A 24762-nucleotide genomic window follows, 5' to 3' on the forward strand; every position below is an offset into this window, starting at 1 on the left:
CAAAGTCAGTTGCCTTTTATTGGGAATTTGTTGCCTGAATATCTCAATGAGTTACAGGAGGACACAATTTTGGATAGGAAGGTAAGAACTACGCCTCAAGGGGATGTTGAGTACCTGAGAGTAGGACTCAAAGGTTCAAATCCAAGCAAGGCATGATGGATAGAAATTGGACAAGTGAGAGAATTGTATCCTCACTTGATTGATGCTTAAAAGCCAACTTTTGACGGTCCAAAAGCTTTTCAGTGGGAAGGCGTGATCCAAAATGGATCCTAAAACCTCTAAGTCTAGGTGTTTAATACTATCAGGAAACATTATCACAGAAGAAAAAACATGAAGAATGGCGGAAAACAAAGTAAAGAGAAGGTTGAAGTATCATTGAATCAGAGCCATTGGAATGGACCAATCAACGGTCCAGATCAAATCGGCTATATCGCACTGACGGAGTTCAGTGGGGCATATGGGTGCTAACCCTGAGTGAGTTGTGATTGCGATCCAGCGATATAATGTGGACCATCGGATTGGCACGTAGATCAATGGTGGAGACCACATATATCACATCACAGATTTAAAAGGGAAGGACTTACCGCAGGCCAAAGACACAAGTGATATGCGATTGCGACTTATCACATCGCAATATAACAAAGGGGTGATGCCAAGAGGACCGCGGGCCTTGCAACATGTGATAAAGGACGGACTCGATAGGGATTACGGACATGATTTAAATATATTTGAAGTCTGGTTTTTTCAGATTTCTTTGTATTTCCTCGTGTATTGATGTTTGGCCACATACAACGCGATATTATGATATTGCAATAGAATGGCGGACTCGTAAGGTTTATAAATACGGCTTCATATAATTTGAGTTCCATGGTAAATGGTATTTTGGGTGGACTTCAGGTGGTAAGTGGTATTAGAGAGGCTCTGCCTTATCCCATACACTGGGCGACATGTGGCACGTTGTAGGAGAGAGAAAACTGCTTTTTTCGAGCGAGTAATCTCCTTGCACATAGTCCACCCAAAATGGTTGTCAGTTGTTGGATTGGGAGATCGTGGATGAATGTTGGATTTGCGATAGTGATCAAGCATGGACCCAAAAGGATTATGGGGTGGAATTTATATCATTTGAAGTCTGACTTTGGCATCTTGGTTGGGATTTCCTGTCTTTTTAGTGTTTTCCCGGTATTTCTCTGTGTAAACAGAGAAGTGTAATTTTAGGGGATTTTCACCCTCACCCAAGATCTTTCCATTTGTGAATGGCTACCTATGTGCCTTAAGCATTTTGCAATGATTGTTTAACACTCGACATGGAGATGAAGGGACAAAGGTCGGGAGGCAAAGAGCTTGAAAAGGAAGGTGAAGGGACAAGGCCGAGAGGCTTAAAAACCATTCAATGGGAGAAATAGAAGGGAAGCAGTTGCTCAGAGACAAAGAGTAAGAGAAAACATAGCTACGAATAGTTGATCAGAGGCACTAAGAGGGAGAGTTTGTGTACTCTTTAAACTCAAGATTTTCGAGTGAAATCCCTGTGTAATATCACTGTTGTTGTGTTATGGCTCTGCTTGAGCTCACACTTGTATTATTCTTCTCTTAAGGACATAATATAGAGGCCAACACTGAAAGCTGGACCAAGAGACATAGCCAGGAAATCTGGTGAACTCCTTGATTATTTGTTGTGTTGATGTGTGTGTCTGTTATGTTTTCTAACTACTCATTTTCTATATTATTCGCAATCTTTTTGATCTGTTGCACTAAGTAATATAGGCATTCCTGCACATGAGTATGTAATATCATAATATTGATTTAAGATCTCATTTTCAGATTAGTACGGCTCCCAATGCACTACACGATGCATCAACGTGTACATGAAATTCCACATCCCATTTCAGGAAGACAAAAATTGGCAAGGAGGCTAGTTTCCCCTTTAGGACTTCCAAACTCTTCATGCAATCATCATTCTAGTAATATGTCACATATTTTTTTAATAGCTTTTCCATCAGTGCGGTTATTTGGGCATAACTCTTGATAAACTTCCTATAGTAGCCAGTGTGCCCCAAAGTAGGGTGTAATTTTTTAACACTGCGCGGTGCTTCTAGATTCAAAATAACAACAATCTTCATAGGGTCCACCATCAGGCCTTGTTTGCAGAACTCATGGCCTAGCAGGTTGCCAAAGGGAATGAGGAAGGTGCAATTTTTAAGGTTCAACAGAATCTGGTGTCGGCGACAAGTATCCAGCATCAAATGTAAGCTCACTACATGGTGCTTAACTAATCCAAAGACAGTCCAATCATCCAAATAGACCTCCAAGAACTTGTGGATGTTTTGTTTGAACGCCACCACAACTATGCACGAAAATATTGTTGGCACTTTCTTCAGTCCAATGGGCATAATGGTGTACTAAAAGCAGCCCCATTTTGTTGCGAAGGTTATTTTGCTCCTATCTTCTGATGGGATCTTAATCTTATGGTACCCTGAGAAGCCATCCGTAAATGAGTAAGCTTCCTGACCACCAACATTCTCTAATACTTCGTCTGTGAATGGTGTCAGGAATGGATCGTGAACACAAGCGTCATTAAGCTTCCTGAGGTCCACACATATTCTTATTTTTCCTTTCTGTTTTTTCTCCTACACTACCATAGGACTTACCCAATCAAATTCTTCCACTAGTTCGATAATTATGGCTGCAAGCATTTTATCTAATTCGTCATGGACCTTTTATTTATACTTTGGGTTCAAGCAGTAAGGTCGATGCTTAATTGGCTTTGTGTCCAGTTTCAGAGTGATCTTCATCATCCCAAAGTCGCCAATGATCCCTTTTAAGTCCATGATTTTGGTCGGGAACAAGTCTTGGTATTCATGGAGTAACTTAGTGAACTTATCTACTATAGCATCGTCCCAATAGTCCCCAAGCGTCGCATAGTTCAACTCTGCTTCTATGCCAATGTTTACCTGCTTTGCTTTTAGCAGTGCAGTGGTGTCAGGATCCTTAATTGATGGTCCTCGAACCTTGCGATAACCTTCGGTTTCTGGAATATCAATATTTCAGGGGTTGTCATCATCCTCCTCCACCTACATGTTATAACATTCTACAACGCTACTTAACTAGGTTGCCCATACTAGTTGCAGCATTTTCAATGGCTTCTATGGTATTTTGAATATGGTGGATTTTACTGCTAGTAGCGCAACATCAACAGTATCCGACCATCAGTCTTCAAATGTGAATGTTAACAAAAATCCCTCGTTCAAGGCATCCCATTCGCCCATACCATGTTGAAGTTCTATCTCAGTATACCAGTTCATGGGTATTACATCCAAGGTATGGTAGAATAAGTGTACCCATTCGGGCTGTGGTTCTTTCCCATAGACCTTGGTCCATTTCGCGAGGTGTGTGTGGGTCATCTCGTCCATCGTATTTGTCTTCTAGCTGTATGTGCATCATCCTTCTGCATCCGTGCCAATCCTCAAAATTTCCTTGATGCATACCCCACCATCGTGCAGGTATTGTGTGCAGTGCCCACTTCAACACATTGAACCACTGCTATTTCAGTATTGTGCCTTCAAATTTGCTCAGGAATTCATCCACCGTTGTCAATCCATCATTTGTCGACAGCTCTCTTGCTTCTATTGTCATGCAATGTAGTGATCTAACCATCATGTTCCAATTCAACATTGTCACTTCGTGCAACCGATTCTGCCAATGCTCCACTTCTTCGTCTGAATCTGAAGTGCAGGAGCTTTTGTGCTCCCACTAGATCCTCCCATTTGTAGTTGGATTCACCCAATCATAGTCTCACGTAGTTAGCTTATAAATACAATCAAAACCATCATCGTTATCATCATCGCACACTGGTTCAGTGTAGCATGCTCCTTTAGCTGGGTCCAGTGGGACTACTACGCGTAGTGAATTTTTCTTGAAGATCATTTTGCACTTCTTCATGTTGATCACTCTATTCATATCAGTGGCCCAATATATTCATAACAATGCGGGATAGGGATTTTTGTCATCGACAATATCTATTAATTCAAAATCTGCCTGCACACTTGTTCCTTCAATATCAACTGCTACACCTTGCAACCTTCCCATGGGCAAAATCTTCTATTGGTTTGCCATTCGTAATTGAATAGGGGACCATTAAAACGTAGCCCTACCCATGAATTCCCATGTTTGCTATGGTAATATATTCACGTCCGAACCCAGATCTAGGATTACTTGATCCATTTCATACTCACCAATCTATGCAGTCAACCTCATTTCCCTTCCAGTACGTAGTGCATGCTTTCCCAATTTCCTAACTACGCACGATTCTCCTAACCCCGTGCACCTGGTGATCAGCTCCTGTAGTCCTTTAACTACCATGCTGTCACGCAACAGTTTCATGCAAGACTCCAGAAAGGTAGTGAGCATTGAAGGATCCATTACTAGCTCTGGTTGGTCCTCACTACCTGAAGTCGAGGCCTCTGCAAAGCTCTTCTTAGGTTCCATGAATGTCTCCTTTGCGCATTCTAGGTCAAACTCGGGTTCCTTTATAAGAGCCTTGTGAACCCACTTACTTTCCTATGGCTACTTTCCCATATCTTCTCCCATGGTCGTACCACTTCTAAGCATCAGGTTTACATTCAGGTCCTCTTCATGTGGCTCAGACCTCATAATTTATATATTCTGAGTCAGGGGAGGTTGGAATACCCCTTTTTCATGCATCTTTGTGATCAACGTAGGACAACCTATTGTTTCATGATCAAAATGAGCACAACATGAACAGGATATCCTCGTCAAGTTGGTACAGTCATGGGCATAGTGCCCTGGTCCTCCACAATTGTAACAAATTAACTATCTGCAGCCTCTTCCTGGTCCCATTCCACCTCATCCTCGACCTCACCCATGAAATCCAGCGCGCCATCCCCACATCTGGGTCGAGGGATCGCGTTTTGGTCTGCATCCTATAAGCTGGGGTCTAATCCACCATTAGCTCATAACTGCAGAAATTGTACTCATAATGGCCTACTGACCTATAGAAATTACAAAACAATTGCTAGGGTGTTTGTGTATATTTCTGCAGCAAATGACAATTGTCCATTGTGTGTTTCTCTCCTATCTGATAGATCGCACACCATAAAGTGGGTTCCACACTCAGTCCTGCCTATGCCTCTAGTCTCAATGGCATTGGCCCTCCTCCTGCCAAGTAGTTTGCGAACACTGGACAGTGATCCTTGTCATGGCCCTAGCCTTTGCATTTTATGCACCATACTTCTTCACGCACCTCTGGCCGCAGTGCCCTATCCGACATCAAGCTTTGCATTTTCAAACATATATTTTGTAGTTGCGCGTGGATTTTTTGAACTCCCAACCCAGGGTCTTGTATCGAGGTTTCATGTAATCTCATCACCATTTCCAACACTTCAGCCTGGGTAGAAACTTTCTGTTGTGACAGTGTTGTCCTCAAGTGCGGTGCTAGAGATGCTACAAACCATGTGCGATGCTATCCATTGTCAACATCATATTGGCTTTGCGGATTGTACTATGCATCCATTGATCTAGATCCCAGGGAGTCTCGCCTGGGAGCATCACGATTTCTTTAAACCCGATGATTGATTGTGTTTCTAACTTTGGCCTGCTAAATTCCCTGTTTAGCACGTTCTAGATCTCCTCTATCCCTGTGTTTGGGTGGTCGTTAGAGTGCTTGATGTACCATGATAATGCACAATCCTATAACGTGCTCACCAATGTAGCCTTCTTAATATTGTTGTCCATGACACCTTGTGCTTCCCATACTGCTTTTACCATGAACTAGAATTGGTTAGATCCTCATTCCATACCCCTCTGAATACTGGTAATTTGATGGCACTCGCCATACTGTACTGTGGAGGCGGTGGAGGTGGAGTGGGTGGAGATGGGGGTGAGGGAGGTGAAGTGAGTGGTAGTGTGGGTGGAGGTGTTAACCACAGAATGCTCTGCCTTATCAAACTGACCGTGCTTCTTGCTGAGACCTTCACGAACTCTTCCTTGCTCTCTTGCGAGGGTGAAATCAAGGGGTTGTTTTATATTCTTCGCTACCTTTGTAGATCTTTTTGCTCTGCGTAGTCCCAAACATTAATATCTTTGCATGACCCTTTTCTCACACAATAGAATATTAATCTAAGTATTCAAAGATTTAATATACTTACCTCGTAGTCCTTTGATAAAGCGTCACTCTGCCTCACTGTAACTAATAGTCGTGTCCACCAAGAACTCAATGATAAATCCTCCTATTATTCGATTGAGCCAATGGTCCATAGCTTGCGCTATCTTATCTTCTAAGGCTTCTAGTCTGTGCACTAGTTCCAGAGTCCACACTATTGGTTTGCTGAGCCTACACCTTCCTTCATTGTCTACTAACTTCGCGATCCACTCATACAGCTCCGACAGAAAATATGCAAAGAAAATATCATGGATTTCTGTATATGCATAGTGCTCCAACCAGGTTTCCTCAGATACTTGCGGAGTTCTATTTTCTTATGTCGTGAACTCATGAATCTTCTTGACCAACCACTCTTCAATTTCCTTCTTTGTTGGGTTCCAGTAGCACGACATTAGACATCCCTTGTGCAGATCCCAGTCTCGGCAACGGAACCATTTGTTGGCTTAGTGGGGCTTAACCAAGGTTTGGAAGTGATTTAGCCAAGAAAATCCTGGTAATACTGGCCCTTTTGGCAACAGTCTGTGGAGCGTGGATTGAGGTCTCACCCGAAGTAGTATGGGAGGGTGCTAGAACCAGGTTTCTACACCCTAGGGATGTCTGATATGAGGCAATTGGTATGTGGTCCAACCTTTGTACTCACTGCACTACACACACCTGTGGTACCCTGCGCCCTGTGATACTATCTTCGTACTATCTTAGCCGTAGCACGACCCATGTTATTTACCCAGGTCTTCCTTAATTAGTCTTTGTTAGCTGATTACTTAGATTAAATTCACATATAGGCTTATATATGAGTTTTCATCAAGTGCACATAGTAAATAAACAGAGTAAAAGTAATGTACAACATCAAAATAAGGATTCAAGAACATATGCATAGAATAAACATCTCTTTACTAACTTTCAATCCCAAGTACAGACCTGACTCTACCCTGCGCACTCAGCTGCAGGGGTCCACGCACTTAGCTACGGACTCTACTAGGCCTCTGTGCACCTAGCTGTAGAGCCTTTTCCTACTACTACAACTCAGTACACTTCAAATTCCACTCTATGCTCTAACCATGCCTTCACTATTCTATCTATCATTGACTTAGCTAGATGACTTTACAATTTAGAGCCTCACTCTATTTATACAATCCCATGGTCTGCGGACCATGGGTAGGCTGGCACAACTTTACGTTAAATTACAATATTTTAAGGCAGATAACCCTATGACTCATCCTAGACTTTGTGCTCCGTGCCCGCAATTCACGGAGTCTTACAATACAATTGACCAAAACTTGGGCTTTGAGCCCCAAAACTTGCTGCGAGGGATCCCATGCCCAACAATCCGTAAGTGGTTTTCTGGGGCACCTGAGATGCCCACTTGTTGGCCATGTGTCCTCAAGACTTCAGGTGAATGTTGTCTCCACATGAAGGGAAAAGGATTTTAGCAGAGTATATTCATATTGGTTCCCCATATAGCTATCAGACCCTCGAACTAGGAACCTAATAAAGATTCTTTTGCATATCTTCTTTAGGTTTTGACCTTCCATGCTAATGAGAGAATTCCACACTAATCCCTACTCAAGACACCCAGGATATCAAAAGACCCTTACAACCATCAAATGATGTTACCACTAGCCAAACTTTAATAAAGAAGTAGAAAAATTCATGGAAAAATGCATGTAATTCCAATAAGTGAAGGTTGAATGCAAGGATATGAAAGGATTACTACATCCTATCCCTATTCCATAATGGACATGGGAGGTAATGTGTGTGGATTTCATTACAAGACTACCTAAACAACAAAGCAACATTAGAAAATCATGGTAGTGGTGGTGAAGCTTAGCAAGGTAGCTCAATTCGTGGTGGTCAAATACACCCATTCTACTAGTGAAATAGCACAAATTTGCATAAGAGAGATCATGAAGCTACACAAGATCTCGAAAAATATCATGTCTACTATAGATGCTAAATTTTAGTCTAGGTTTTGGAAGGAACAATTAACAGGCTTGGGGATAAAGTTAACATTCAACACCACCTATCATCCATTGACAAACAAGAAAATGGAGAGGACCAAATGGATCCTTGAGGACATGCTAAGGATGTATGAGATGCTTCATCCAAATACTAGGAAGAGTGTCTACCACTTGTGGATTTTTCATACAAAAATAGATACCAAAAATCCATAAGGATGAGCCTATTTAAAGAATTTTATGGTAGGAAATGCATTACTCCTATTAGCTGGAGTGATCCAGTTAAGATAGTTCATGTAGGACTTGATATGCTTAAGGATATGGAATAGCATGTTCAAATCATAAGGAAAAATCTAAAGGTTTCATAGGGTAGACATAAGAGCTATGGAAATAAGCATAGGATCCACAAGGAGTTTCAATTTGGGGAACACTTTTATCTAAGGGCTAAGCCCAAAGGGAGTTCCGTAAGGATGGGGACATGTGCCAAGCTAGCATCATGATAATTTGTGCCATTTGAAATACTTGAAAGAATCATTAGGGGAATTTTGAGGTCTAAAATGGGCCTCCTAAGGAAATTATGAAATAATAGTGGAAATAATAAAATAAGATTAGATTACATCATCAAATTTTAGAAGAAAAAAGGAAAAAACTATTTTTTCAACTCGTATTTTAAACTTATCTCACTATGGGTTTACTCAAATTTCAAGCAGAAACACTCATTGGATGCAACATTTGATTCCTCATCCAAGGAGTACATGCTTCATACTTTTGATGGACCCTACTACATAAAAAATTAGAAATACATGAAAAACATGATTACAATCACGTGTTTTTCATGTATTTCTCATTTTTCGTGTAGCATGGTTCATCATAAGTATGTAACATGGGTACTCCTTGGATGATGAATTAAATTTTTCATCCAAAGAGTACTCCCGCTTGAAATTTGAGTAAACCCTTAGGGAGAGAAGTTGAAAATACGAGTTGAAAAAGTAGTTTTATTATTTTATTATTTTTTAATTTTTTTACTTTTTTACTCCAAAAATGGTGAATCATCCCCCATGGTTGACATCACAGTCTTGAATCATATTGGTTCTTATAAAGTTTATTTTGGTTTTACATTTTTCTTAGGAGGATCATTTTAGACCTCAAAAGATCCATAATTGAGACTAGCCTTACCTACCTCCATTATAGTTCATGATGTTTTTCATGTTTCTTTACTTAAAAATTATGTACAAGATTATAATCATGTGATTGATTGGTCTATGATTTTGGTGGAACTAGATAGAGAGTTCCAACCATATCCAATGTGACTTCTACACTAGAGGAGTCTCATGTTATGGAATTGATCTATAGAGCAATTCAAGGTGCAATGGAAGCACTTTGGGGTAGAGGATGTGGGAAATGAATGATGCCATGAAAGCTACTTATCCCATCTTGTTTGATGGTTAAAAAAAGTATGTATAAATATCCACAAAAAATTATATGTTTCATCTTGATTGTATGATTGTACATGGAAAATTGAACATCGAGGATGATGTTCCCTCAAGGGTGAGGGTACTATGACAATCCCACCCAAAGTTCTCATGGAAATGGCATCGTAAACATATTGTATGGTGAATTGAAATCAAAATGGGGACTAACTTATGGGACATAGATTACAAATTTGGGAAGGGAGTCACTTATTTGGGATGTCATGGTTTGTTGTGCAAGGGATAAACCTGAAACACGAGAGAGCCATTAAAGATTGGTTGGTGTGGGAATTGAAGAAAAGGAATATTAAAATTAAATGAATGAAAAAAAGAGGTACACAGGCCCATGTCACTTGGGAAGAAATCACAAGAAAGAAAGGATAGGAATTTATCAAGGGACAAAGTGGTACAAGCAAGGAAGGAAACAATAGTAAAGGGCAGCTAAGGAAGCAACCAAGAACAAGGTTGACTACAGAAGAGAAAAAAAAAAGGAGGAGAAGAAGAGATAGTGAAGAGTGGAAAAAGGGAAAGAGTGTAACATGAGCTCTCCGCAAGCAGCGCTGAAGAGAAGATAAGAGAATGGGACTGGTTCTTGATCATTGGAGGCTATAGGTTGAGTTGCTAGTCTTTAGATCTCTGTAATGGCTTGGGGTCCCTGGAGGTTGTGGGTTGAGAGAGAATCCCTGGAGCAATGTAACTATAGGTTTTAACCCCATATAGAAATTACCTACATATGATTCTAGAACACATAAAATAAACAATGCGAGAGCATAACACATAAAACACATATACAAAGAGATTTCCCTTGGATCCCAAAACTGGGACAACCAAATTGATTTTTCATTATGTTCCTTCCAATGTTACAATACATATTTATACATGTCAAATCATCCAATACCATGGACCAAAAACCAAAGCGTCCAAAACCATGCACCGAAAACCATCGCATCCAAAACCATGTGCGAAAAACATGCGCAAAACCATAAGTAGGTCTTCCCAACCTAATATAGGGTCCAAAACCAAAATTTTCTGGGGCGGTGCCCCAAACCCCATAGAGTGGGGTTACCTACACCCCTCAAACCCCCTGTGACTCCCCCTGCTACGTAATCAGAGCAACGAAGGGGGGGCTCCACCCCCCTTCTAACGCCCTGGTTAACTACGTGAGCTAGTCGTGGAACGAATATAACACAACCAAACTTTCTCCCACTTGTTGTTTCATTTACACAGGGGGCCACAAGAGAGCTTAGTCATTTATTCGGACCTACAATGCCCATTGTTCCTCTACACCAAGAGAGCTTCTCAGAGCTCACAGATTTTGTCAATGCATCTGCAGTATTCTTCGAAGTGTCCACCTTTACCAGCAACACCTTTTTGTCTTCTATCATATCCCTCACAAAGTGATACTAAACATCAATGTTCTTTGTCTTTGAATGATATATGCAAGGTTCTTTGCCAAGAAAATTGCACTTTGGCTGTCACAATCTATCCTTATAGCTCCCTATACTAACCCCATACTTGAACACAATCTCTACAACCAAACTGCTTCCTTTCTTGCATGTGTGGCTACCATGTATTCTGCCTCTGTAGTTGATAGTTCCACTAAATATTGTTTCTTACTAATTCAACTAATTGCACATCCAAATAGGTTAAACACATACCCACTTGTAGATATTCTCTGATCCAGGTCTCCTGCCCAGTCTGCATCAACAAAGCCACGAATATCCAACTCTCTGTCCAATCCTGGTCTTCCTTGGTAGCACAAACCATAATCACGAGTCCCACACTAATACCTAAAAACCCACTTCATTATTGTCCAATGCTTCTTCCCTGGTTTTGACATAAACCAGCTCAATACTCCCACTGCATGTGCAATGTCTGGTCTAGTACAGACCATCGCATACATCAGGCTACCGACTACACTTGCATATGGAGCACGGGACACGTCCTCTTCCTCTTCTTGTGTCTTGGGACACTATTCAGCAAATAAATTTACGCCTACATGAATAGGAACCTTCATCAGTTTACTGTCCTTCATATTAAACCTCTGCAATATTGTCTCCACATACTTCCTTTGGTTTAACTAGAGCCTCCTCTTTGTCTGATCTCTTTTAATTTCCATGCCCAAAATATAGTTTGTAGCACCAAGATATTTCATGTCGAATTTGGAGGACAAATGGATCTTCAAATCCTGGATAATTTCTTTTGTCATTTCCAACCAGAAACATATCATCCACATACAAGACTAGATAAATAACACAGTCACCAATTAATTTAAAATACACACAGTGATTTGCTTTACTTCTGGTGAAGCCAAGTCCCCATATAAATGTATCAAATTTCTAATACCACATCCATGGTGACTGTTTTAACCCATACAAAGACTTCTTTAACTTGCATACCAGTTCTTTCTTACCCTTCACCGCAAAGCCTTCAGGTTGCTTCATGTAGATCTCCTCTTCTAGATCTCCGTGAAGAAATGTTGTCTTCACATCCATCTGTTCTACCTCAAAATCAAAAGTAGCAACAACAGATAAAAGTAATCTAATAGAAGTTACGTTGGCAACAGGAGAAAAAATATCACCAAAATCAATTCTCGGCACCTAGGAATAACCTTTTGCTACCAACCGAGTTTTGTATTTCTCCACCTTTCCTTCTACATTTGTCTTCTTCTTGAACACCCATTTGCTGCCAATGGGTTTCCTTCCAGCTGGTAACTCCACCAGATCCCAAGCCTCATTTTTGTGTAAAGATGCCATTTCATCAACCATGGCCACTTTCCAGATTTTTCCATCCTCTGAATCTATGGCTTCCTTCACAGTTCTGGGATCATCATCAGTAATAGATAAAGAAAAAATTGAAAAGAAAGCAGATGGACTATATCTTTCTGGCTGCCTTCTTTCTCAAACTGATCTTCTCACACTCGGAGTTTGTGTCTCTTCATCTTCTAATTCCTCCTCTCCTGTAGAGTCTGATTCTTCCTCCTTTAACTCAAACTCTCTCTTCTCAGGTTCCTTTGGTTGGACTTCATGTTTAATAACATCTTTCACCTCTCTAAACACCACATCTCGGTTGTACAAGACAGGGTTTCTTACCAGTCCATACCTCTTGTGGAGTATTATCCTCCAATGCTAATGAAGGTGATCTCTTGACCAGGTAACATGCTGTCTCCACCGCCTCTGCCCAGAATTCTTGTCCTAACTTGGCACCACTGAGCATGCTTCTTGCCCTTTCCATCAACGTCTTGTTCATTCTTTCTACAACTCAATTTTTCTCATGTGTGTATGGATTAGTCTTCTGCCGTGCTATATCACACTTCTTACAGAATTCTTCAAATTCCTTACTGCAAAAATATCCACCATTATCTGCAGGGAGAATTTTAAGAACCCCCTCTAAATTTACATGTATAATAAATGGGCGAATCTCCATGGTATATAGGAAAAATGGAAGGCGAATTTGTCAATAATATGATATGTATATATAATTTTTTGGCGAATCTCTCACCAGGCATGGCGAATATTTTACTGAATTATAAAATCTTGTGTTTATTGAATACACAAATGAAATCATTGCATTTCTTTAAAATATCTTTTGAAATCAAAATTACTGAAATTACATATCGATAACCTAGTGGGTGTAGGATAAAATTCACCTGTGCCATTCACAGAAAGCATGAGAAAAAACCTAATACTATATATAAAACCAAGAAAAATTCAAATTCATCACTTCTAGGGACCTCGTAACCACCCTGCCAATACACAAGTATGTTCTTGTTTGCAATTAGAAAAATTACCCAAATTACAATCTATTTACTCCAACATATGTTGGAAAGTTATAGAAGGACGACTAGTGCAATCAATCCATTCCTTTTAGCCCTGGATTTGTTTCAATTTAAAACAGAAGTATACAAATATACTTGTCCAATGTCTATGCTTTAACCATTCACCTAAGATGTTTTTACAATATAATTTCCTAAGTCTATTTAATATCTTCATTATCATAAAAACCAACCTATATCCATCTTAACTCCACATCTACCACTCTTAGGGGGATGAAATCTAGTTATCCCTCTGAGCACTTGGTAGACCCAGAATTAAGATGGATCTAAGATGATAGAATTTCCCCTTTAAATAGTCTATGCTCACATGAATACCATGGTATTACCATGGGTCAATACCATGGGTTATCATAAACCTGGAGCTTAAAAAATACTATTAGTAATTTATAAACTAATAAAATTAATAGTTGATTTTTATTTTATTTTTTATTTTAACCAAGCTAAAATGTTTAACATACATTAAATTACAACATCCATTTTTACTCTTGATCGTATCAAATATTTTTTCACTCTATGCTAGTTTGCATATCACGATATCTGATACCTCTCGGGGGTTAGTAGATCTAGAGTAAAGATGGATCTATGCTGGTTTAATTCCCCCATTTAAATAGGCTACATTCCAGGTGAATACCATGGGTCAATACCATGTGCCATTTTGGTGAATACCATGGGTCAATACCATGTGCCATTTTTATTTTTATTAATACTAATATTAGGGTTAATAATGTGTTTTTGCATGGTATTAATAACAATCTAGTCCATGGTATTTGTCCCATAGTATTTTTCCCATAGGTTTCACCTAAATATAACACATTTTTTTGAGTGTTTGTAAATATAAGGTGACTTATGGAGTAAATATAAAAAAAATGTTTTATTTGTTTACCATACCTCTCTTTTATTTATATTTTTATTAATTTACCATACCTCTTTTACAAATATGGTATTTGGCCCATAGGATTCACTTAAATAAAACCTCTTTCTTGAGCCTTCATAAATAGAATGAGGGTTATGGACTAAATATGAAAAGAGGTTTTATTTATTTACCATGCGTCTAGTTTATTTATATTTTTATCTATTTACCATACCTCCACTTTACTTATATTTTTATTTGTTTACACCCTTGCATGTATATAAGGTGACTTATGGAGTAAATATAAAAAAATGTTTTATTTATTTACCATACCTCTCATTTATTTATATTTTTATTAATTTACCATACCTCTTTTATAAATATGGTATTTGGGCCTTTGCCCATAGGATTCACTTAAATAAAACCTATTCTTGAAAATGGGCAAATGGATTCACTTAAATAAAGCCTATTCTTGAAAATGGGCGAATGGAAAGTTGTAACTCCTAATTTCAAGGGCTAAATTTACCTTTTTTACCCTCTCCCTTAAAATAAGGTGGGCTATTTGAGGTGATTTGTAAGAAAGCACTATGATACAAAATATTTGCCCACTAAAAATGTAAAACCCCTTAATTTCGCCAAAGGGCGAACATTCACCCCTAAAATTTTCTATGATTATCTGTCCTCAGCACCTTTATCTTCTTCTCTGTTTGGTTTTCCACCAGAGCCTTAAATTCTTTAAACCTGTCAAAGACTTCATATTTTTTCTTAAGGAAATATGTCCATGTATTCCTTGAGAGGTCATGTATTTAGGATATATACTACACGGACTTACCCAATGATGGAACCTTCACAAAGCCAACATCACTATGCACAAGCTCTAATATCTGTTTCACCCTCTTACCACCAAAGGGGAAACTCACCCGATTCTGCTTCCCATATACACAATTTTTACAAAAATCAAAATCCAGAGAGCTATTATTCATACCTTCTACCATACCTTTACCATGAAGTATTCAAAGGCCCTTATCTCCAATATGTCCAAGCCTTTGATGCCACAACATGGTCTTCTCTCTAGAGACCACTATATTTTTTGTTCCACTTTCAGGAACCACAGAACTGTTGCACCCATCAACAACAGTGCTACCTTGTAGCTTGTACAGAGTTCCAATCCAAACTCCTCACATCAATACCAGTGCCCCCTAAACCATCTTGTAGGTATCCTTCTTGAACACTATTTTTACACTTGCATCATCTAGCTTTCTTATAGAAATCAGATCTCTAGCCAATGCAGGAATATGTATAACACCCGGAAGTTTTCTAACCCTTCCACCTTGCAACTTCAACTTTACTTTTCCGTGATTAATGATTCTAGCCTTCATATCATCCCCTAAGAAGAAATCACCACCATCATATTTCTCATACTCGTAGAACCACTCTCTATGGGGAGTGAAGTGAAAGGATGCACCTGAGTCAATCAACCATGCCTCATGATCTACATGTCTACTTGAAGAAGCCAAGTACACATCCCCACCTTCATCTGAGGTGGTTTCTGCCTCTATAGAGAGAGCATCATCAAATCCATTTCCTTTATCAGGAGCTTTAGATTTACAGTCTCTTTTGCAGTGTCCTTCCTTTCCGCATTTCCAGCACACCATCTTTACAGGTTTTCCTAGAGATTTAGATCTCCCTATAGATTTAGATCTCCCACTCGATGACTTATTTTTGTTTCCGTTTTGGGACTGTCCTCATACAAACAAGGCATCACCATTCTGGCTCTACATATTTTTCCATCTCATCTCCTCTGTCAGCAAGGATGAGACTATTTCATCAAACTACAAGGCTATTGTATTGCTACCTATTTGTTTCTAGGAAAACTAGTGTCTCTTCGATCGACTGGCCCTCTAGATTTGGCAGCTACCCTAGAAATAGCAGTTCAAAGTAATTCAACGATTTCTTCTATGCACAATAGATAAGAGAAAGATGAGAGGACCAACCTGGAACTTCCACTTAATCCTTTGCTTGATCTTTCGCCCCCTTGACAGATCTTGCAACTCCTCTCCGTACTTATCCCACTTGAAGAGTACCTATAGAAACACAGTACCAAAGAACCATCAAAGCATCTTGATCTATTGAATCATAAGCATTACAGAATTAAATGTATAATGAACATACAATGGCATTCACAAATAATAACATTTACAAGTGCACAATTATATGGAAGAAAACTTGAAGAACTTTATTAAATAGAAGGGAGAATTACAACCCAGTTGTCTGATCCAGCATCATCCTCCCAGCATCAATCCCACTTCACCTCATGAAATAGCAAGATCACACCAACAATACAAGGCTCTTATCTCAAATACAAACTATCAGCACTTCCTTGCAATTCACAATATTCTAGCCCCCAGATCTCTCAGATGAGGGATCCATTTATAAATGTGTGCAAGGGTGTGAGTCATCTCTAGGTTTTTGATTAGTGTCATTCCACTTCTTGCATTTGGTTCCACTTGGATATTTCTTGGATCTCTTACTCATCCCTGGGCGAATTCAGAGAGGCAAGTGTCATAGGAGAAGTTTCTAGAAGATTCCTTGAGAATCCACTTAGAAAACTGTCTCGGCCATTTGTCCATCCTTGCTCATCGCACCCTATAGAAGGCCTCATCAGTATGCATCACACTTGGCTAGTTTAGAAGTCAGTATGCATCGCACCCTGATAGTGGAGCAGTCAATATGGTCCAATTTAGGCCAATTCTGGATGGTTTTTTAGGTGGAACTTTTGGGGAATGATGTAATCAGTTGACCATGTTCTTTTAGGGTATGAAACAACACTTTTAGGGGTTGAAAAGCCCTAGTTTATTGACATATAAGATTGGGGTTGAAGTGCCCAAATATGTCTATAACAGTTGCCTCCTAAAGCATGAAGTCATAAATCTTTGATGTCGGGTGAAATGCTTTATCATGAGGATTCAAGGTTTCGGACTGGAAGGTGACCTGTAAAAGATACAATACAATACATCATCAATAATATAATTTTCATGATCTAGCTGAGGCAGCATTCCCATGCTCAACTTTATAAATTCATTTCATGTACATAGAAAAGATAGTCATCTACATATGTAGACTAGTGATTCTTCAAATGTAGAGTCATCATCCTTGGCTCAGATGACCATTTGTGCAGCTTCTTTGTACATTTGATCTCTTTATTTCCCTCAATATATCGCAGCTCGGATGGATGAAACTAGATCTGGGCTCTTCAAACTCATTCAATCTTCACCTGATGTACAAGTCAATCCATGTGAAGAGATGTTCTGAAGTCGAACATGGAAAGACATCGCCTGATTACCAGCCAATAATGTGAGCTATTAATAGACACGAGAGGAATCACCGATAATGATAATGACCCTCAAGGTACTGTAGTACAATTCACGTGCTGTGAATATATGATCCGATGTTGAACACCATGCAAAATATTTTGGTTGAAGGCCATTGATGTCAACCTGTCACCGGAAGTGAGAAACTTGCCATTGAGGCATGCAAGCTTCAAAGTACTGAAAGGGGTCTTTCTAAATCAACTTCTTGGATAATGAGATGATGTCGACAAGAAGTGACCCATCGTAGGAGGGCCTTAATGTATCTCACATCTATGACACGAAATGAAACAAATGATTTTCTAGAAGTGAAAACGATCTGACGACACAAGGTTCAGGAATGGTGGTCATGAAAAATGAAGGTTGAAGGTATTGCAGTGGATGAGGCATTAACTGGATTGTGGTTTCTCAACTAAATGAATTCTCTTGAACATATCGGCGACACTGAGATGGATTGGTAGCATTAACCCCAACAGATGGATGGTGTGGAAAACCAATGGTGAAATGACCGGTAAACGGAATAACCCAACCCAACTCAATCAAGGTGATGGAGTGAAATTGTCATGTTCAACAGCGACCTGCTACCATAAAATTCTTCAAGTTTTCTTCCTTTTTTCCAGAGTCATTGCCGGCTAGTACCTCTTTATTTTTATCAAGCTTGAGGAGGATAACATATGCTTGTTCTATAAATTTCCCTCCAGGAAAGACCTGTCGCTATGTTTTAATGAGTCTGGCGACAGTGAAACTCGCTCTTGTCTAGAATGGAAAAGTTTGTCACTATTGCTTTAACGAGTTTAACGACAAAGATAACTCAGTCATTTTCATGTTTAGAGAGTTTTAAAAAAGACAAAAAGGAAACTCTGTCTCGTTTAGGACGAGTTTGTCGCTATTCTTTTAACGAGTTTAACAACAAAGATAACTCGATCATTTTCATGTTTAGAGAGTTTGAAAATGGATGAAAAAGAAACTCCATAAGTTATCTTTTGTAGCATAATCCCTTAATTCTAAAAAAAGAATAAAATAATACAAATGAGATAACTTTTTGATCACTTTAACGAGCCAGAAAGACAAGCGCTCAAACTTTTTTGTGAGTTAATCCCTCAGGTCCTAAAAATATTAAAATATACAGGAGGGATGGCACTTCTAATCACTTTAACGAGCTGGAAAGGCCAATTGCTCAACAATCTTTTCATATTTAACGATTCTGAAAAGAGTTTAAAGGAGACTCATTTTTGAGGAACTAGTGGTGTCTAGGGTAGCAAGTTGTTTCGGGTAAGCTTGGAACTTCTCAAAACATGGTGATGTGAAGAGGTTGGCTAACAAGACCACTTGTCACAGCTGTTCCTAAAAAAGGGTAAACAATCAAGTGGAAGCGTGTGATCAACCAAAAGAATGGAGGTGATGGGAGGAACACAACCAAGGCTCAAAATTTTGATAGCATGGCAATCACAAAGGTTATTTACTGAAGGTGGGTTCATGTTTTAACGAGCTTGAACCGTGGGGGAACTATGCTCGATGGTGGGTTAATTTTTTAACAAGCTTGAACCATGGGGAAACATATGCTCGGGTGTGGAAGATGTTCAAATCACTGTTTAGCACATTAGATTCTTTCGTCGGTCATTCAACCTGCTCAATTACTCCATCAAATTGATTAGAAATACATATATATGTATGAAAAATGAATTAAAACTAACATTTTACTTGAAGTACATGAATAGTGAACATAAAAAGTAGTTCTACCTTTCACTTTCATCATTTCATTTCAAATTTGGGATTTTGGAGCTTGAGTGGTTTTCCCTCCCAAATTTCACCAGTTGATTTTGGGAGATCTGGTGGACTATTCTTTGCACTGTCAAGACTAGGTAGGAGCTAACCTTAAGCTCTTCATTTTCATTCCATCTTTTCTTGATTCTGAGCTAGTTTTTCCATATTTTTGTTGCAGTATTTTCTTGATGCTTGGGATCTGATTGACTAGGTCTTCCAAATTAGAGGCAAATCTATTCCATTGATGGTGAAGGATATTTACTTTCTAACGGGGTTGTCGAGGCTTGGTGCCCCTCTTTCACTATCAAGATTTTCTCGTGGAGGTGAATCCGTGAAAGACTATATTCATCAGTTCTGCAGAGATGGATCTCAGCCCAGCAAATATGGCAAGATCAATATCCGAGATGTCACTGATCAGCCCTTAAGGACCATTTTATTTACCTTTGCTCGATTGGCTGGCAAAGTACCTCTTCATTTGGCAAATAGATCTTACATGTGGTATGCCCTAGAATGCTTGGAACCGAAGGTGTTCAACTGGTGTGAGGTGGTACTTCCTGTCATAAAAGAACAACTCTCCAAAGTAAATAATGGAAGGACCAAGAATTTTGGCTACAGATCCATATTGACTGCTTTTGCTTTGGAGAGAATTCCACTGATGTAGCCTCAGAACATTTCATTGGGATTGCCAGCACCAAGGGAACCACGAATGCAGAGGTGGGTTGATCTCATGGCTAGACATGCTGGCCAGTCACAGATTTCCTTCTCTGATGCCTTTTTTGAGTGGTTCCATCGGCAAGAGATGGTATTTGCAGAGTATCCATACGTTGGGATGGATTTCCGAGGCAACCCTGATTTGGTCTTACTAGCTGGCGAACAGTGGAGTGCTATAGGTAGAATGATTCAACCACATCTTTGTTTATTAGTTTTATAATGTTTTCATGTTTTCTAAATATTGCCAAGACTAATCAAACTTATATGTGTTTGCAGATATTGGACCAGTACGACCAGTGGTACACCCACGGGTAGCAGGAGAGGCTGTAGGGAGGGCCATCCTTTAGGATCTGGACATATCAGAGACCCTGGCAGTGCTACAGGATTAGATCGAGGGCCTCACTCTCGGTATTCAGGATGTCAGGATCGATGAGTTACCTTTGAGGTTATAACACCATAATACTAGCGTGCCAAGTCGATGGACTAGGCTCCTGCGCATGATAGCATAGGTGGTGACATGCTATTACCAACATCATTAGTCTAGGATGATTTTCTGCATTCATTTTGAGTTTCTTGGTCAGATGAATGATTTTGTCTTGGACACAAAACATTTTGTAAAAACTATAAACAGTTATATATTTTTTATTTTTCATAGTTTTATTTTGGTTAAGTTGCAATCCTAATGCAAATGTTAATGGAAAATGCTTTTCTTTACGAATGTTGTAAATGTCTATCTAACACATAGTTTACCAATGAATCAGTCAATGTGTTTAAGTTTCTGGAAATGTGTTGATATTGAATGGAATCAAACTGTCTTTCCAAAATCCTGACTCTTAGGAACATGCAATAAATAGCTGGGTTCCGAACGGAATAAATGCCAGTAAGCTGTAGAATGGCGAGTTGCGAATCTAGCCTGACAACGAGTTAGCATATGCCATGTGAGATGGCATCAGAGAGAAGTTCAATCAATGCGCTATACTCAGTGATGTTGTTTATCGATCGATCAATACATACCCCCCTAAAACTCACTAACTCACCGCTTGGAGCACAAATGGCCCAGGCTGCAAAAGATAGGTTCTGCATAATATGACGAGCTCCGTTGGCATACCCAACAAATGGTTCCAAAAAATCTGATATCTACAACAAATGCGAAGTGGATTACCTAACCAAAATGATGACTCTAAAAGAAAAATAAAAATGCAATGAAAGCATATATACAATAAGTTTACTATACTTAATCAAGCATAGTAACATTTAAGATACAATCTGTTTCGAGGCTGTGACAGTGGAATCCCATCATAATCGATCAACTCGTAGGCTTCTTTTGTCAATACTCATTTAACACTGTAGGGGCCCATCCATAACGGCTCAAATTTACCTGCTCCTAATTTTTCAGAGTGATGATCATAAAGTAAGACCAGGTCACCCTGTGAGAAGACACGAGGCTTGACATTTTTGTCATATTGCACCTTGACACATTTCTTATGTGCTTCGCTAGCCAGCATGGCATTACGATGGGTTTCATCCAAGTGGATTAGTTCCAAGAAACGAGCCTCTTCTTCAGATGTTTCGGGAAGCAGATCAATTGCAAGCTTGAGGGATGAGATTTCACACTGAATTGGTAAGATAGCTTCCAGACCATACACCAACTGAAAGGCTGTAAATCTGGTCACATTTCTCACTGAAGTCATATATGCCCATAGAGCTAAGTATAGGATTAAATGCCAATTCTGTTTGTGGACTCCAATCATTCTTTGTACAATGCGCTTAAGGACTTTGTTGATTGCCTCAACCTATCTGTTAGCTTTCAGATAATATGGAGTAGAACTATCATGGGACAGTCCTAATTTGGCAGTCAATTCGATCATCATGTGATTGCGAAAATGTGACCCATGATCTGTGATTATAGCCTGTGGTACACAAAATGTAGAAACTACATGATTAAAAAAGAAAAGAGCAGCCGTTTCACCGCTGTTGTTTAATGTAGGCATCGCCTCGGCCCATTTTGTAAAGTAGTCGACAACAACTATTATATACCCATGCCCCCCAGCCAAGGTGGGGTTACATGTCATGAAATTAATGCCCCATTTAGTGAATGGCCCAACAACAACTACTGGATGTAGTGGTGCAGGTGGTAATTTGGTTTTGCAATCAAAAGTATGACAAGCATGGCAACTTCTGACTGCAATTACACAATCTTTGAATATACTGAGCCAGAAGTAACCAACTCGTAAGATCTTTTGTGCAGTAGCGTAACTAGATAGATGCCCCCCATAAGCACCTAAATGACAATCATTCAAAACTTTTTTGGCCTCCTCATCTGTGAGGTGCCTTCGCAGAACCGTATCGACACCACGATGGTAAAGTGTATCACCAACGATCAAGTAATCCCTGGCTTGGTATCGAGTACGTCGCTATTCAAAGTGAGAGGTGTTAGGCCTAAAAGTTTGGGTTTGGAGATGGACCAGTATATCCCCATACCACGGATCATTTGACGATATCAGAAACAGAGTCTCATCCACGATTGATTCTTTGGATGTCAAATCATTGGATGGTGAGGGAAGGTCACAAAGTAACTTTGAAAAGATGAGAGATTTATTTGATTTGGATTTACTGAATTCTAGATCAAACTCTTGCAAAATGGCTATCCATTTGGAATATTTTCCCCCGTGTAATTGACACGACAGAATGTAGGTCATAGGGTTGCAATCTGACACAATGGTAGTTTTGCAAAAGAGAACATAGTGTCAAAATATCTGTACTGCTTGAACAACTGCTAAAGCCAACTTTTCAACACAAGAGTACTTGCTTTCTGTATCATTAAGGTTGTGACTTAAATATGTTCTATTCCATTATCTTCTTCTACTAAAACCATGGCGATGGTTGTATCTGCGGTGACGTGATATAGGTTAAAGTCTTTTTTTTATAGTCAGGAGTGTATATTAATGATGATTTTATCAAGGAATCTTTTAAAGCATCAAAGGAAGCTTGCACAACTTGATCCCAGTGGAAGGGTACTCCTTTTTTCAAAAGATGTGTATAACCTTTAGCGAGTTTAGCATAATGTGGAATGAACCTCCTTAGAAAGTTAGCTTTCCCTTGGAGTCTCTGAATCTGAAGAAAATTTGAAGGTGGAGGCATGTCAAGGATTGCCTGAACCTTAAATGGGTCGAGTCGAATTTTGTTGTTAGAAACTATGAAACCAAGTAATCGACTAGAACCAACACAAAACACACACTTGTGTGGATTGATTCATACCTTGTAGTGTTGGAAACATAGTAATATGGCTCTCAAATGCTGCAGATGATCAGTCTACTTTCGTGAATGAGCCAGTAGATCGTCGAGATACGGTTGAACAATGTGTTTGATTTCATGGAAGGCATAATTCATTGCCTCTAAAATGTTTCCCCTGCGTTCTTCAAACCGAAAGGTAATTTATGATATGCGAATGTGCCCCATGGACATATAAATGCAGTCTTCGACTGGTCCTGTGGGCGGATATTGATTTGATTGTATCCGGAAAATCCATCCATAAATGAAAAGATTTCTCATCTAGCACATTCATCAATTATCTGGTCGATGAAGGGTGTAGGATAGTTGTCTTTTGGACATGCTTGATTTACATCCCTATAATCGATGCACACCCTAATCGTTCCTTGTTTTTTCATTACAGGAAAAATATTCAATACCCAATCAGTGAGAAGAACAGGGTAAATAAAACCAACATGCAAAATTTTTTCAACCTCTGCTTTAATGGCAATGGCTTTCTTCAGATGGATAGGTCGAAGCCATTGTCATACTAGTTTGACATGTGGATACATATTGATTTCATGTTCAACAATTCTTGAGTCAATGCCTGGCATTTCTTCATATGACCATGCAAAGACTTCTTTGAATTCGTGAAAGAGAGCGCAGTAAATTTCCAGTTCTAATGGAGAACAATATTTGCCAACATGAGTATTCTCTACAAAATTAGGTATGGTCGAGATATTAATGGTGATAGTTTCTTCAATATTGGACAGATTTTTCTCGGAATCTACTTTATTTATAGTATTCGATATAAAATAAAAAACTGAAGGATGATTAAGGTTGCTTGAATAATCTTCATTGTTATCTTGAAGGTGGGAATGATGGTGACTGGATGATTCGTTCGTCTGTAGAATGTATATGAGACCAAGGATCAGAAGAGGTACCATACTCTAGAGACATAACTATCCAAACACTCGTCGAGTGCTAATTTGGGTTTGTCTCCCACGCCCAGAAAATTGATTGCTACAAAGATTCTATGGGGCTTGGGGGGAACACCTCACGGTGATCCACACTATCAAAATGGTCAAAGTTCTTCTTAATCTTAGATGATGTAGAAGAGATCATATGATAGGTTTCCACTGTGGCCACCTCCGCAAGTCCAGTTGGAGGTGGGAGGGCAAAAGTACCCATTAAGGATGGGTCTTTCAGGAGACCTACTCTGATATTTTGAAGTGATTGAGAACTTCCATGGATCAATGGAATGCTTCTAGTAGCTTGTGAACTGTTAGGAAAAAAGGCTAGTTGGTCAACAATTGTACTTCCACCTTGGAAGGGAAATGCAATCTTTATAAAATATGTAGACAGAACGACAGCCATAGCATAAAT

The sequence above is a fragment of the Pinus tabuliformis genome, chromosome Q (assembly GCF_031772625.1).
Source record: "Pinus tabuliformis cultivar Carrire ecotype Pingquan chromosome Q, CPIR1, whole genome shotgun sequence".
NCBI classification, from domain to species: domain Eukaryota; kingdom Viridiplantae; phylum Streptophyta; class Pinopsida; order Pinales; family Pinaceae; genus Pinus; species Pinus tabuliformis.